This window comes from Neophocaena asiaeorientalis, unplaced genomic scaffold, assembly GCF_003031525.2.
Source record: "Neophocaena asiaeorientalis asiaeorientalis breed wild unplaced genomic scaffold, Neophocaena_asiaeorientalis_V1.1 scaffold246, whole genome shotgun sequence".
NCBI classification, from domain to species: domain Eukaryota; kingdom Metazoa; phylum Chordata; class Mammalia; order Artiodactyla; family Phocoenidae; genus Neophocaena; species Neophocaena asiaeorientalis.
This window is the reverse complement of record NW_020174551.1, coordinates 2582461-2595319: the sequence shown is the minus strand read 5'-3', so window position 1 is coordinate 2595319 and position 12859 is coordinate 2582461. Positions and strand designations below refer to the sequence as shown.

The 12859-nt window shown below is 39.7% G+C and overlaps 1 protein-coding gene across 1 annotated transcript in view; it reads right to left on the bottom strand.

Annotated features, from left to right (window-relative positions):
• The window catches only part of SPATS2L (spermatogenesis associated serine rich 2 like), a 174641-nt gene extending 174361 nt beyond the window's left edge, over positions 1 to 280 (bottom strand). Inside the window, exon 1 of the mRNA XM_024757381.1 lies at positions 200 to 280. The gene's annotated coding sequence lies outside the window, so the exon portion shown is untranslated. The remainder of the gene's footprint in view (positions 1 to 199) is intronic.
• Between the last annotated feature and the right edge of the window lie 12579 nt (positions 281 to 12859).

Below are 12859 nucleotides of genomic sequence, written 5' to 3'. Positions count from 1 at the left end.
CCTGGGCCGCGCGCCGTCCGGAGCTCGCCCCGCGCAGCCGGCGCTCGCGGCGGAGGGCGCAGCCGGTTCGGCCCCCGGGCTAGATTCCTTCACTGACACAACTCCGGGTCGGCCCGCTCCACGCAGGGACACTCCCGCCCCTCGTAGGCTGCCCCCGCCCGCCGGCCGGCCGGCCAGCCCGCCCCTCGGTGTCACTCACCCAGGCGCACACACCCCGAGCCGGCGCCCCTCGCTCCCGCTCGCACACACAGCGCTGCTCACGCCTCTCTCGGGTTTTGTATCCGCTCACACGCACGTTCTGACACAGATCCCTTCCCTCCACACGCCCTCCCTAGCTCCTTTCCCACCCCACTTTCTAGAAGAATCCCCGTACAGCTTCCGCGCTTTGCCTGCCCCACACCAACCTCCTCGCCTTTCCCCGAACCCCCGCCTCACTTAAACTGCCACTGTTATTCAAAGGTTTTGCCACACCCCGCACGTGTTGCAGGAGAGACATCCTCCCGTACCCAGGAGAATGAACTTTGCTCCCCCCAGCACCGTCTACAAATGCAAGATGCTTCTATTTTTAGAAAGCACTGATGCTTTCTGGTGCTGAAACAAGCTCAAAATGTAAACAAAGGTAGCCGATTCCGAAATGACCTGAAGAACCAGACACGGTACTGGGTTTGGTTGGGTCTGACCTTAGAAACGCGGCTAACCGGGAGTATCCCGGCTCCTCCCTTTCGCTGCCTTTCAGGCTGGAGGACGGGTTGCTCTAAACGTGCGTGATAACCAAGTTCCAGATAGACACCGTGGGCACCAGCCCATGGATTTCTGCCTGGGAGTACAGTAGTCGGGAGAGTAAAGGCAGTTTCTCAATCATTATTCATGATGGAAGCACTTTAGATAACACAACTCTTCCAGAGGCAGTAGAGTGAAATGCAGGCATCTCTCCAGTTTTGTTTTGTTTTTTTTCAGGGTGACTTAACCTCCCTTTTTCTCAATACCAATAACCGTTTCTCAGCGGCACCTTGGATGTCAAAGCCCCTTGCAAATACGCAGGCCGGAGTTACTTAACTCCTCTCACGCTCCAAACTCTAAGGGACCCCTGAGTGTATAGCAGAATGGTATATCATTCGATGTTTAGGAATTCATAATTTGAAATTAGATACAAACACCTTTCTGGTAAAGTTCAAATGTTCTAACATAGTGTGCCCCTGTGGACAAAGCACAGCCCTAATAAGGGATAAAGGAGCCGAAAGCCAAGGAACCTATTTTCTTTTGTGACTTGTGGTGGCGGTTCTTGTTGCTCTGGATGGGTGTATGGATCATATAATTTATTTAAAAATATTTGTAAGTGCTTTATAAGTATTAACTTATTTAATCCTTCAAACAGTTCAATCAGGTAGGTAGTATTTTTGAACTTTTTTTATAAAGAAACTGAGGCATGGAGAGGAGAAATGTTAGAGGGAGGGTTTGAACCTACACAATCTGGCCCCCCTATGCTACAGAAAGGAAAACCTGCTTCTAGAAGCCATATTACATGTAAATATAAAGGATAAACATCATATTGCTTATTGAATTAAGACAGAAAGGTAACTTGTAACAATTTGACTTGGAATTTGATGCACTTTTTAGGTCCTCTGGCAAAATAATTCACTTAAGTTTTGGGGAGTTTCTCCTCATAATTAGAATTCCAAAATGAGTAATAAATTATTGTTTTCCTAGGAAGGGCTTTGGAAAGAACATTGAACTCAGTCTTCATTCCTTTCTTCTACCACTTCATTACTTCCTAGGACTCCAAATCTAATTTGTTTAGTAAAGTCTGAAAGAAGAAAGCCTTCAAGACCTGAATATGACCAGAGGGAAGAAAGGGTTTTCAGAAGCCCATACATGGCCTTTTACCTTTAAGGGCTATTTCCCAGTAAGTAGGTAGTAACCACAAGAATAGCTGGTGTGTATATGGAGAGTGAAAATATTAAAGCATTGAATTTGATGAAAAATAAATAAATGGAGAATGCGTGTATAGTAGTAGCCACTGTACCACAAACTAGACTAAAACTAATTTTCTACTGGGAATGGAGTGGAGGCCTAGTCCATGAAAAGACAATTATAAAGTAACTAAAGAAAATAATTACAACTTTCAAGGGTTATTAAGGGACCTAGCAAAAGAAATTAGACTTTTAAAAGTTTATACACAGTGAGTTTCACATAAAACTTAAACCTTTTGCTGTTCAAATTAATCTACTCTTAGGAAAAAAAAAGTGAAAACTTTCTCGGAGAGAGGGTTTATTCAATAAGCATTTGAAAATTTCTTGGACATCAAATAACTAACAAAGCAGTATTCTGATGCATCAAGCATAAGTGATTTTTAAAATATATGAATTACATTCCTATAATTACGTGGAGATATAAAAATCCAAAGAAAATATGAAAGAGATATGTATTGGTGCTGGCACCAGATATTGAGAATTTATTTGAAAAATTACGTTATTTGAAATTTTGATCAGAAGGTTATCTGTATAATGCTAACATGACTCTTTTTCAAAATGATTCTCTATGATTATAATCTGTGAATCTCATTTTACTATTTTCTAAGCTAAATGGAAAAGTGAAAGTCTTTTCTTCAGCAAACAAACAAGAATCGTTAAGAGTAGACATTTTCTGAGAGATGAACAAAGTGTGTTAGTTTGTATATTATAATATTTCCAATATAGTTATTTTTAATCTGCTGCTTTCCTCCATATTGTCACTTACACCCTTTATCTGATGTGCTTAATTGTAAGTGTGGGGGAAAAATGCATATCCTGCAATGAGGCTGACCTTTTCCTTGAAAGATTTCAGCAAAATGCCATCTTTCCTATTTTCCATCTCCTAGATTGTCCTGATTTTCTAGTCATGGCCATTCAGAGCAGGGTTCACATTCATGGAAGCAGCTCAGATCCCAGAAGCCAGTTTTAGGCCATGGTCAATTGTCTTTATCAGAATTTTGGCATCCGAATAAGTATGGAGACAGAGAGTGATTTTTAGTTGCTAGGCTCCAGACCACTGACCGTTGAGCTCCAGGCTGCTATCCAGACCTACTGGAAGGCCTTTCATCTAGAGATCCTTGACTTTGACTAGGTGCAGGGACTGGGTACAATCTGAGGGATCTCCCTTTGGGAGGAGTTGAATGTGTTCTGTGTGTGTGAGTGTGGTGTTCATTAGAGCTGTTTACAAATATTCCAGCTCTGCTTTCTTCAAAGCATACGGTAGGATTGTGTGTCCCCAGCATACTGAAGTACAGGGTAGCTCTGCGACTTGCTGCAGCCAATGAAATCAGCTCTGGGCAGAAGTTAACAGCTAGTGTGTGTATCACCACGTCCTATTTTCCCCTGTAGCGCTACAATCAGCAAGGTGCCTGGTGGTGGCTGCTCCACTGGACTGCAGTGCATGACGATAATGAGCAATGCCACCCCTGCTGACCTTCCCTTCCTGGACAGGAGTATGAGTGAGAAATAAACCTTGTTGTTTTAAACCACTGAGATTTAGGGGTTGTTTGTTTCTGCAGTGTAATCTAGCCTATTCTGATTACAAGTAGGGAGGGAAAAAGAAACAAATAATTGCAGGGCATACTGTGGCAGAGAATGGCTCATAATTCCACAACTCTGTTTCTCTTTTCTCCCTGGTGTACAACTAACTCACATTTCTCAACCTCCTGTGTAGTGAGGTGAGGCCATGTGACTGAACTGCGCCCAGTGTAATGTAGATGGAAGTTTTGTGCTCCACCTCCAGCCCCAACCGTGGAAAACCTCCTGCATGATCTCTCAGTCTCCATCTGCCATATGGAAACGAAGGGTTCTGAGACTCCAGAGTAGGAGTCAGCAAACTTTTTCTATAAAGGGCCATATGGTGAATATTTTAGGTTTTGTGGATCATGAGGTCTCTGTCATAACTCTCTGCTGTTTTAAAGTAGTCGTAAGCACTTTGTAAACAAATGAACGTGGTTGTGTTCCAATAACGCTTTATTTACAAAAACAGGCAGTGGGTCTACGTGTCCTGGGGGTGGTAATTTGCTGACTCCTTACCTAGAGGAGGGTAGAAACACAGGATGGAGGGAGCCTGAATCTCTGAGTCACTCTATGGTATTTACTTGCTGAACACACACATCGAAATGTTATCTGAGTGAAAAAAGCAGCCTTCTGATGAGTTAAGCATAACCAATATGCTATCTTATTCCAGATTCCAGAAAAAATTCCAGATGGATTAATAATCTAAACAAAGAAAACTATAAAATACTAAAAGAAAATGTAGGAAACTCTTTTACAGTATTGGTTATCTTAATAAAACTAGTTAGAAATATCATGATAAAACCCCCAGAAACTATAACAGAAAAGATTAAACAGATTTGACTACAAAACAAATAAACTACCCAAACATTTCTATACAGTGACAGGTACCATAAACAATACTAACTAATGGGAGAAACTATATGCAACATATATACACAATAGGAAAGAGTTAATATGCAAAATAACAAATAGTTTCTAGAAATCAATACAAAAAAGAGAACCAGCAAAATAAGAAAACGAACACAGGATATGAAGAGGTAATTTTTCAAAAGAAGGAGTATGTTCCAATAAGCATATAGAAACATATTTAACCTCATCAATGATCAGAGTGTAAATAAGAACAAGACAGCATTTTTTACTTATGAGATTGGCAAAGAAGTGTTTTAATATAAGGTGTTTGTGAGTGTGTATAAAAACATAACAACTTTCATACTCAACTGACTATAGTATGAATCGATAAACATTTCTGGAAAGCAATTTGTATTATCTGTAAATATTAAAAATGCATATATATTTTGACCATGCATTTCCACTACAAGTAGTCTCTCCTACAGAAATACTAAGTGTGCAGAAATATATTTACATGTATGTCTATATACATGTAAATACTATAATACAAATATTATAGTATTATTTGCAGGAGGAAAAAAAGTTAGACTCCACCTCAACATTTGTGAATAGAGGAATTGTTAAAAAAAAAATGGAGTGTCTGTACACTGTGGAACAGTAAATAACCGTTGAAAACCAGGGAGCTACGCGTGTGTTGACATGGAATAGTGTTCATGATATATTTTTGCGTGATGAGAGCAAGTCAGAACAATATGTACAGTACGTGCTCTAAAAAGAGGGGAAGGAGGGTGGAAATCTACGTATCTTAATGGATAGGCACACTGTTGACATTGGTAACCACTGGGGTAGGGTTTTTCCATTTTTAACTTTGTACACTTCTCTTTTTCCCTTTGTATATAATTTTTATAATTACAATTTCTTTAAAAGGTACAAGGACAGAAGTCAAGAGAGACTGAAAGAAAAGCCCATTGTGGACCCTGGCCAACGCCGAGAGGTTGAGAGATGGATGGGCAGAGGAACAAAGACTTGTTGAAGACCTGCTGAGGCAAGTCCAAAGGCATGAGTCACTCCCGTGGAGTTCCAATGGCAGCAGATTGAGTGGTTATGATCTGGAACCAGGGGTTCTGCTTGGAAATTTTCCAGGAAAGAGGAAAACTTGGGGTGAGAAGAGAAAGGATAACCTTGCCGGCCTGAGGGCGAAACATGTTGGAAACACAAAAAACAAATAATGTCCCTTGGCTGAACTTTCTTAGTCTATACAGGTGCTAAATATTAGGTTATCTTTTCAGTTCTTCAGATTTTTTTTTAAAACCTTCTCTTCTCAGGAGCTGAAATGAATATATACCTAATAGAAGGGGTTCTTTTTTTTTTTTTTTTTGGTTTTAAAGGTTACATGTCACTGTGTATTCTAGGAAGATAATTTGAGGTTCATATTCAACCTTAGTTGTGCCAGCAGGAAGACAAATGGCCCCAGTGTGTGTTATAGGTGTACACACTGTCACTAATTCAGGATGCCTTCATTCATTCGTTCTCTGATGTGTATTAGCATTTTCTGTTGACCAAGAGTAGTTTTGTCACAAGCCTGATTAGTAGTGAGATGGAACATCTTGTATGTTTATTAACCATTTATTTTAAGTAATGCCTTGTTGATGTGTTACTTAAAAGAAAGTTTTATTTTATCTCTTGGATATAGCTTGTACTCTAAAATTCCCCACATTATTGTATATTACTTACCTTATAAACAGAAGCCCACCGGTGCCGCTTTTGGATACCACACCAGAGAGGACAAAGGAAACTTGTTGTAAACCCAAACCCACTATTTAAAGAAATCTCGCGATTCCTCTGGGTCACAGCATAGGAATGAGCCAAAGGCAGATTCAGGCATTTTTCTTGTTGGTTGTACTCTGAGCACTTTTGCCCAGATCTTCACACATGTGGGACTGGCCGTGCCTGGCGTGGAACCTGAGACGTGGGGGTATGCTGGTAACAAGGAAATGGTGCATTAGTTTGCTAGGACTGCCATAACAAAGTACCACAGACGAGGTGGGTGGCTTACAACAGGAATTTATTGTCTCACACTCCAGAGGCTAAGAGTCCGAAATCATGGTGTCAGCCGCGTTGATTCCTCTGAGGGCTGTGAGGGAAGTATCTGTTCCAGGCCTTTCTCCTTGGCTTATAGATGGCTGACTTCTCCCTGTGTCTCGTCACATTGACTTCCCTCCATATGCATCTGTCTTTATGTCCAAATTTCCCCTTTTTATAAGGACACCAACCATATTGGATTAGGGCTCACCCTACTGACCTCATATTAAAGACCCTATCTCCAAATGAGATCACATTCTGAGCTACTGGGGCTTAGGACCCCAACATATCTTTTTTCTTTCTTTTTTTTATTTTTTCAGGGCTGGGCAGCAAGGACAATTCAACAACAACTGATGGCATAATAATGAAGTTAATAGTAAAAGTGGGGTCAGAGCCTGGCTCTCTGACTAGTTACCCAGGATTTTTTTATCAGACCCCGCACCTCTGCATTCCATGCTGTCTTCCTGCCCTTTTCCCGGGGTTCCTGTTGATTTCTGTGCATTTCTCTAATGTAATAATTAGGTAATTGGGCATTTATCTCCCTGATGAGACTTCAGCACTATCTGTGAGCAGGGACTGTGTCTTTTGTTCCTGTGTCTAGCACCGTGCCTGACCCAGACAAGGTGATTGAATGGATAACAACATCTATCTTGTAAAGAGTATCAGTCGACACTGCCATTCGTCTTCCTGATTGCACAACTAAATATAAGTGAATCTAGACTCAGCCCTGTGAAACAAAGTGACATGAAAACTTGAAACATTTAAAAATCCTTATTAAGTATATTGTGGCACATTGTGGATAGAAGCTTCTAGATGGGATGGTGGAATAAGGAAGTCCAAAATGGGGGAGTCCTTACATGCAGCTACTTCATGAGTGAAGCAAGTTCAGCCAAAGGATACTGTGCCCTACTTACATTAATAATGAACTTTAGATTTAAAGTCTAAGTTAAAAAGTACAGTTAGAGAAAATGGAAATACTTCTGTGGAGAATATTCTATGGTTAATAAATAGAGTTCATGAGGAAGGCCTATGGGAGTTGTGTGTTTTTAAAACCAAGAGAACACAGAACCAAGTCAGAAGGGCAACTTAGTAACAGTCTTCAAGTGGAAGCACAGGGATGTTGATGAACGTTCCTGTCTCTGCTGAAGACAGAACCAGAATAGTTTATGCCACAGCAGGCAAGGGTTTGGTTAACTATGAAGGAAGCATTTCCCAATAGAATACTAAATATCTGGGTGGCTTGGATTCCAATACAAGCTGTGGTTTTACATCTTTCTATCATTTAAATGAAAACTCCTAAAATACATCAAGCCAAGCTCTTTCACTTACTGGCCATGAGACCTTGGAAGAGTTACATCATTTCGTTGAGTCTGTTTCCTTACTCATAAAATGGGTTTAATTTTTACCTCAGAGGGTTATAGGAGATTGAATATGAAGCATGTAGTACAGCTCCTGGCACATTGTAAGCACTCCAGAAATAGCATAAATAATGAACACAGAGCAAATATTAATTAATTAATTAATTACTACATGTCAGACACCATTCTAAGTACCTTATGTGCTATTTCATTTTGGTTTCACAACGATCATGTGAGGTAGGTGCTTTTATTTCCATTTTACAGGTGAGAAACTTGAGGCACAAAGATATTAAGTAACTTGCCCCAAATCATATAGTAAGTGACAAAGCTCCAATACAAATCCAGGCAGTCTGTCTCCAGAGCCTGTGTGTCTAGTCACTAAACTAGCAACCTCTCTGTGTTTATAGTAACTAAATATTAGCTTTTTTAAAATAAAAAATTGGCATGCTCTTTAAAAATTCATAGTCTAGTGGTCCCCAGCCTTTCAACATCCTTTTTATTATTGTTTTCCTTCCGTGTTTTGAATGGTTTTATTTACTACAATACTGCAATGATAAGTAATAATTTATTTTTCATTGCTATTAATGGAAGAAATATGTAACAGAACTCCAGATCAATATGAAGTAACAGCATGATCTTACAAGAATCTTGTCAAAGGCAAACAACTTGATGTTTTGGTTGGCTCATACAGTTTTATCACCGCACAGTCTGTACCAGCCTTTCTGAAATAACTATAATAATTAACTGGTCCTCTTTCTTCCACAATGAAGTTCACAGAAGTTAATATTCTGTGATGAGTCATCTATGATACTGATACATGAATTCCCTATACTGAAACATCAGAGTAGGTAGGTTCCCCCCCACAAATGACTGCTTCATGTGATTAAATCTAGTCTGAAGACACAGATGTACTACATTAGCATTCTCAAATAGTGTGGTCAGTAGTTTTGGATATGTCTATTTAAAGTCCCGAAGGTATTTTCAAAATATATATTCCATTATTAAATGTTAAAAGTGAATGTTTTAAAGTAGGAAACAAAATGTCAAATCCCTGGATGTAGGTGGGTATGAAAGGGTTCTCTGCAGCTGGAGGCTAAGGTAGACTGAAATCTGGCGGATCTGGAATTAGAGCTGTCCACTGCGTGCGCAATTCTGCAGGGGCAATTATGGGGAGAAACAAGCAATGGTGTGCTAATAAACCACCTTTAAGAAGGGGGAAAAGGCCCCAGTTGTAGCATTTGTCGATTTCCATATTACAAATACTCCTACCATGGCCAATTTCAAGGTACCAACAGTTTGACAACATTATATATTTATGTTTATTTTATCTTACTATATACTTATATTTTACAGTTGGCTCTATCAAGCCAGCATAAGCTTGCTCCGTCAAATCCCTGGACATAAACAAACTTGTTTATGAGTAGTCTCAGGATGGAGCCGGGAGATGCTACTAATGAGAATGAGTGTCTGACGGGGCAGGTGAAGGAGCAAGTCAAGAAATCAGATTTTCTAAGATGAAGTCCAAGACTGAAGACTTATAGCCAGAAATGATTTTGAGCCAAGGAGGCCACAAAGAGGAGAAATTCTGGAAGGTAGCAATCTAGTTACCAAACTGGGGATGAAAGGCTTGGACACAGGGGCATATCCCAGAGATGATGACTGATCGGACAAGGAGGAAAAGGGGGGAAGATGCTGCAGTATAAGTAGGGTGAGGATCCGCTCACCTCAGACCAGATGTATTTCCGTACCGATTGAAATTCTTGTCTGATACAGCCAGCTAATAAGCCAGCTACTAAGGAATAGGAAGCAGAGTGGGGATTTTGTTCCAAAAATTCTAGTACAAGGTGAGGAAGAAGGAGGAAGTACAGTTACTGAGACCAGGACATAAGATAAAACCTAAAATAACAACCCTACTCAAAGTCAACTTCTATGAAAGAGAGCTACTTAAATCCAAATCTGAAAGGCTTCCACCAAGGATCCCCTTTAGCCAGTAAGCCACAAGCAGAACAGATGGTCTACAGATAGCGATCAAGTGCTTGCAGCTGTTAGCAGAAAAGGGCCATCTCAGGGCAAGGGAACAGGTAGGTCATTATACTAAAGAGTAAAGAGCATTGGTTGTGAAGAGCTCAGACATTTCAGTATAGTTCTCGGCCGGAAAATCAAACCACACTTAGCTTCTCACAGCTTGGCGACCAAACTCTCTAGGCTACCCCGATCTGACAGTACAACCCTTTCCCTGCCCACCCCCCCAACATATCAGGACCAAATTTCTGGATGCCTGAAGATGGTGACGAGCAGAGGGAGTGTGAGGAAGTGGAAACGATGGACATGGACCACTGTTTCTAGCAGCATGAAGTGGAGAGATGGAGCTAGAAAGAATAAGTGACCTAAGGGTTTGAGTGAAGGGGAAAAACAATAATGAAGTGACGACTGCCATGAATTCTGATCAAAATTAGGAGTATGACTGTGTTTATCTGGGGAAAAGAAAAAGCAGAGAAATAAAAGCTAGAAGTCTAGACACACAGACGTCATCTTTTCAGTGCTCCAGTGTGCTGTAACATCCTGAGAAGGGACGATTCAAATGTCCAACTGCTTCTTTTCTGCCTCCTTTATAAGAACCAAACTGCAAGGTGAGAATATTAGAGCACTGGTGTCTAGCTTCTTCTCTGCAATGACACACGAAGTGTCTCTCTCCACCAAGGTCACTAGAGACTTCCTATGTGCCAGAATCAGTTGACAGTGTCTACCCCTTATCTTCCCTGGCCTCCTCGAGTGATCTGACACTGTCCTCCTTGTAAGAACACTCTACTCCCCTGTGTTATCACTCTGAGCTCATTCAAGCTCTGGGATGGTGTCTTTCCGGTCTCACACTAGGGCATCTTCCTTCTCCTGCTTCTTAAATGTTGGTACTCCCAGTGTTCTGTCCTCAGTATTTTCACTCCTGAGTCTCTACTCTATTTCTAGATGACCTCCTCCATATAAGTAATTTCATTTGCTCTGTACAAATGATGACTCCAGTATCTTTATCTTCGGCTCACAGCTCTGTCCTTGGCTCTAGACTTCTAGATCCTAAATCTATGTAACTGTGTCCCACAAACAACTTCATTCCACAAGTCCAAAGTTAGAACTCTCCAACAACTTCCAAAGCCTTTAGAGTATAGGAGTTACAACTCATGCCTATTTTTATAGCCTCAGTGCATGGAGGGTTCAGCAAATATTGTCAAATGACAACATGGCTGGATATTTTCAACAAATGTGTATTTATCATTTATTTATTTAATATATTACTGAGGTACAATTGATACACAGTAAATTGCACGTATTTAAAGTGTACAGTTTGATGTTTTAACATGTGTATACCTTTCACCACAGTCAAGATGCAGAACAAAGGCATAACCCCCAAAATTTTCTTCTCTGTGCCCCTCTGTGAACCCTCCTTCTGTCCTCCCTACCCCTTCCCACTGCCAGACAACCAGTGATCCAATTGCTGTCACTATGCTAATTTCCGTTTTCTATAATTTTATGTAAATTTTCTCATACGTCATGTGCTCTTTCTGTGGCCTGGCTTATTTTGCTCAGTATAATTATTTTAATTGTACTTATGCCTCATGTATCAATAGTTCCTCCCTTTTTATTGCTAAATAGTATTCTGTTATGTTGGTATATCACCATTTGTTTATTTATTACCTGTGGATGGACCTTGGTGTTGTTTCTATTTTTAGCTATTACAAATAAAGCTGCTATGAATCATTTGTGGGAAAGTCTTCGTGTGGCATATCCTTTCATTTCCTTTGGGTAAATAAATAAGAATGGAAAAACTATGTTATATAGTAGGTATACGTTTGACTTTATAAGAAACTCCCAAACTTTTCCTAATGTTTTGTACTATTTTACTTTCCCACTAGCAGTCTGTGATGTTCTAATTCTTCCACATCCTCAGTAACATTTGGTATGGTCAGTGGCTTTAATTTTAGCCATTCTGATAAATGTGAAGTGGTATCTCACCGTGGTCTTAATTTGCATTTTCCTATTGACTAATGATGTTGAGTATCTTTTCATGAGCTTATCTGCCATCCGTATATCTTCTTTGGTAAAGTGTTCACTTCTTTTGCCCATTTGAAAAATGTGTTATTGTGAGTTCTTTATACATTGTGAATATAAGTTCTTTATCATATATATATGGTTTGCAAGTATTTTCTCCCAGTCCGTGGTTTGTCTGTTTATTCCTTTAACTGTGTCTTTTGAAGAGCAGAAATTTTTAATTTTGGTGAAGTTCATTTTGTTCTTTTATGGAGTGTGCTTTTGGTATCACATTCAAGAAATCTTTGCCTAAACAATAGTCACAAAAGTATCCTATATTTTCTTCCAGAAATTTTATAATTTTAGATTTTATAATTAGGTCTATGATCCATCTTGAGTTAATTTTTGTATATGGTGGGAGCTATGAATTGAAGTTCATTGTTTTCCATGTGGATATTTAATTTGTTGAAACACATATACATTTAAACAAACTATAAGGGTGTCTGTGTTTATTGTAAATCAGTGGAAACCTATACTTTAATATTTTTAAATCAAAAATAGTGTGCCAGGGACTCCCCTGGTGTTGCAGTGGTTAGGAAATCTGCCTTCCAGTGCGGGAGATGGGAGTTCGATCCCTGGTCAGGGAACTAGATCCCACATGTATGCCAAGACTAGGAGTTTGCATGCCATGACCAAGGAGCCCACGAGCCACAACTAAGGAGCCCGCAAGCTGCAACTAAGGCCTGGTGCAACCAAAAATAAGTAAATAAAATTAAAAATAATAATAATGTGCCAACAGCCGAAACTGTTTGCCTAGTTTTTAAAAACATACTCTTTACTTATTCTATTTTCAAGGTATCTCAACTCTTAAATTTTTAAAAATTTATTTTATTGAAGTATAGTTGATTTACAGGGTGGTGCTAATTTCTACTGTACAGCAAAGTGATTCAGTTATACATATATATATATATATATATATATATATATATATATATATACACACAGATTTATATATTCTCT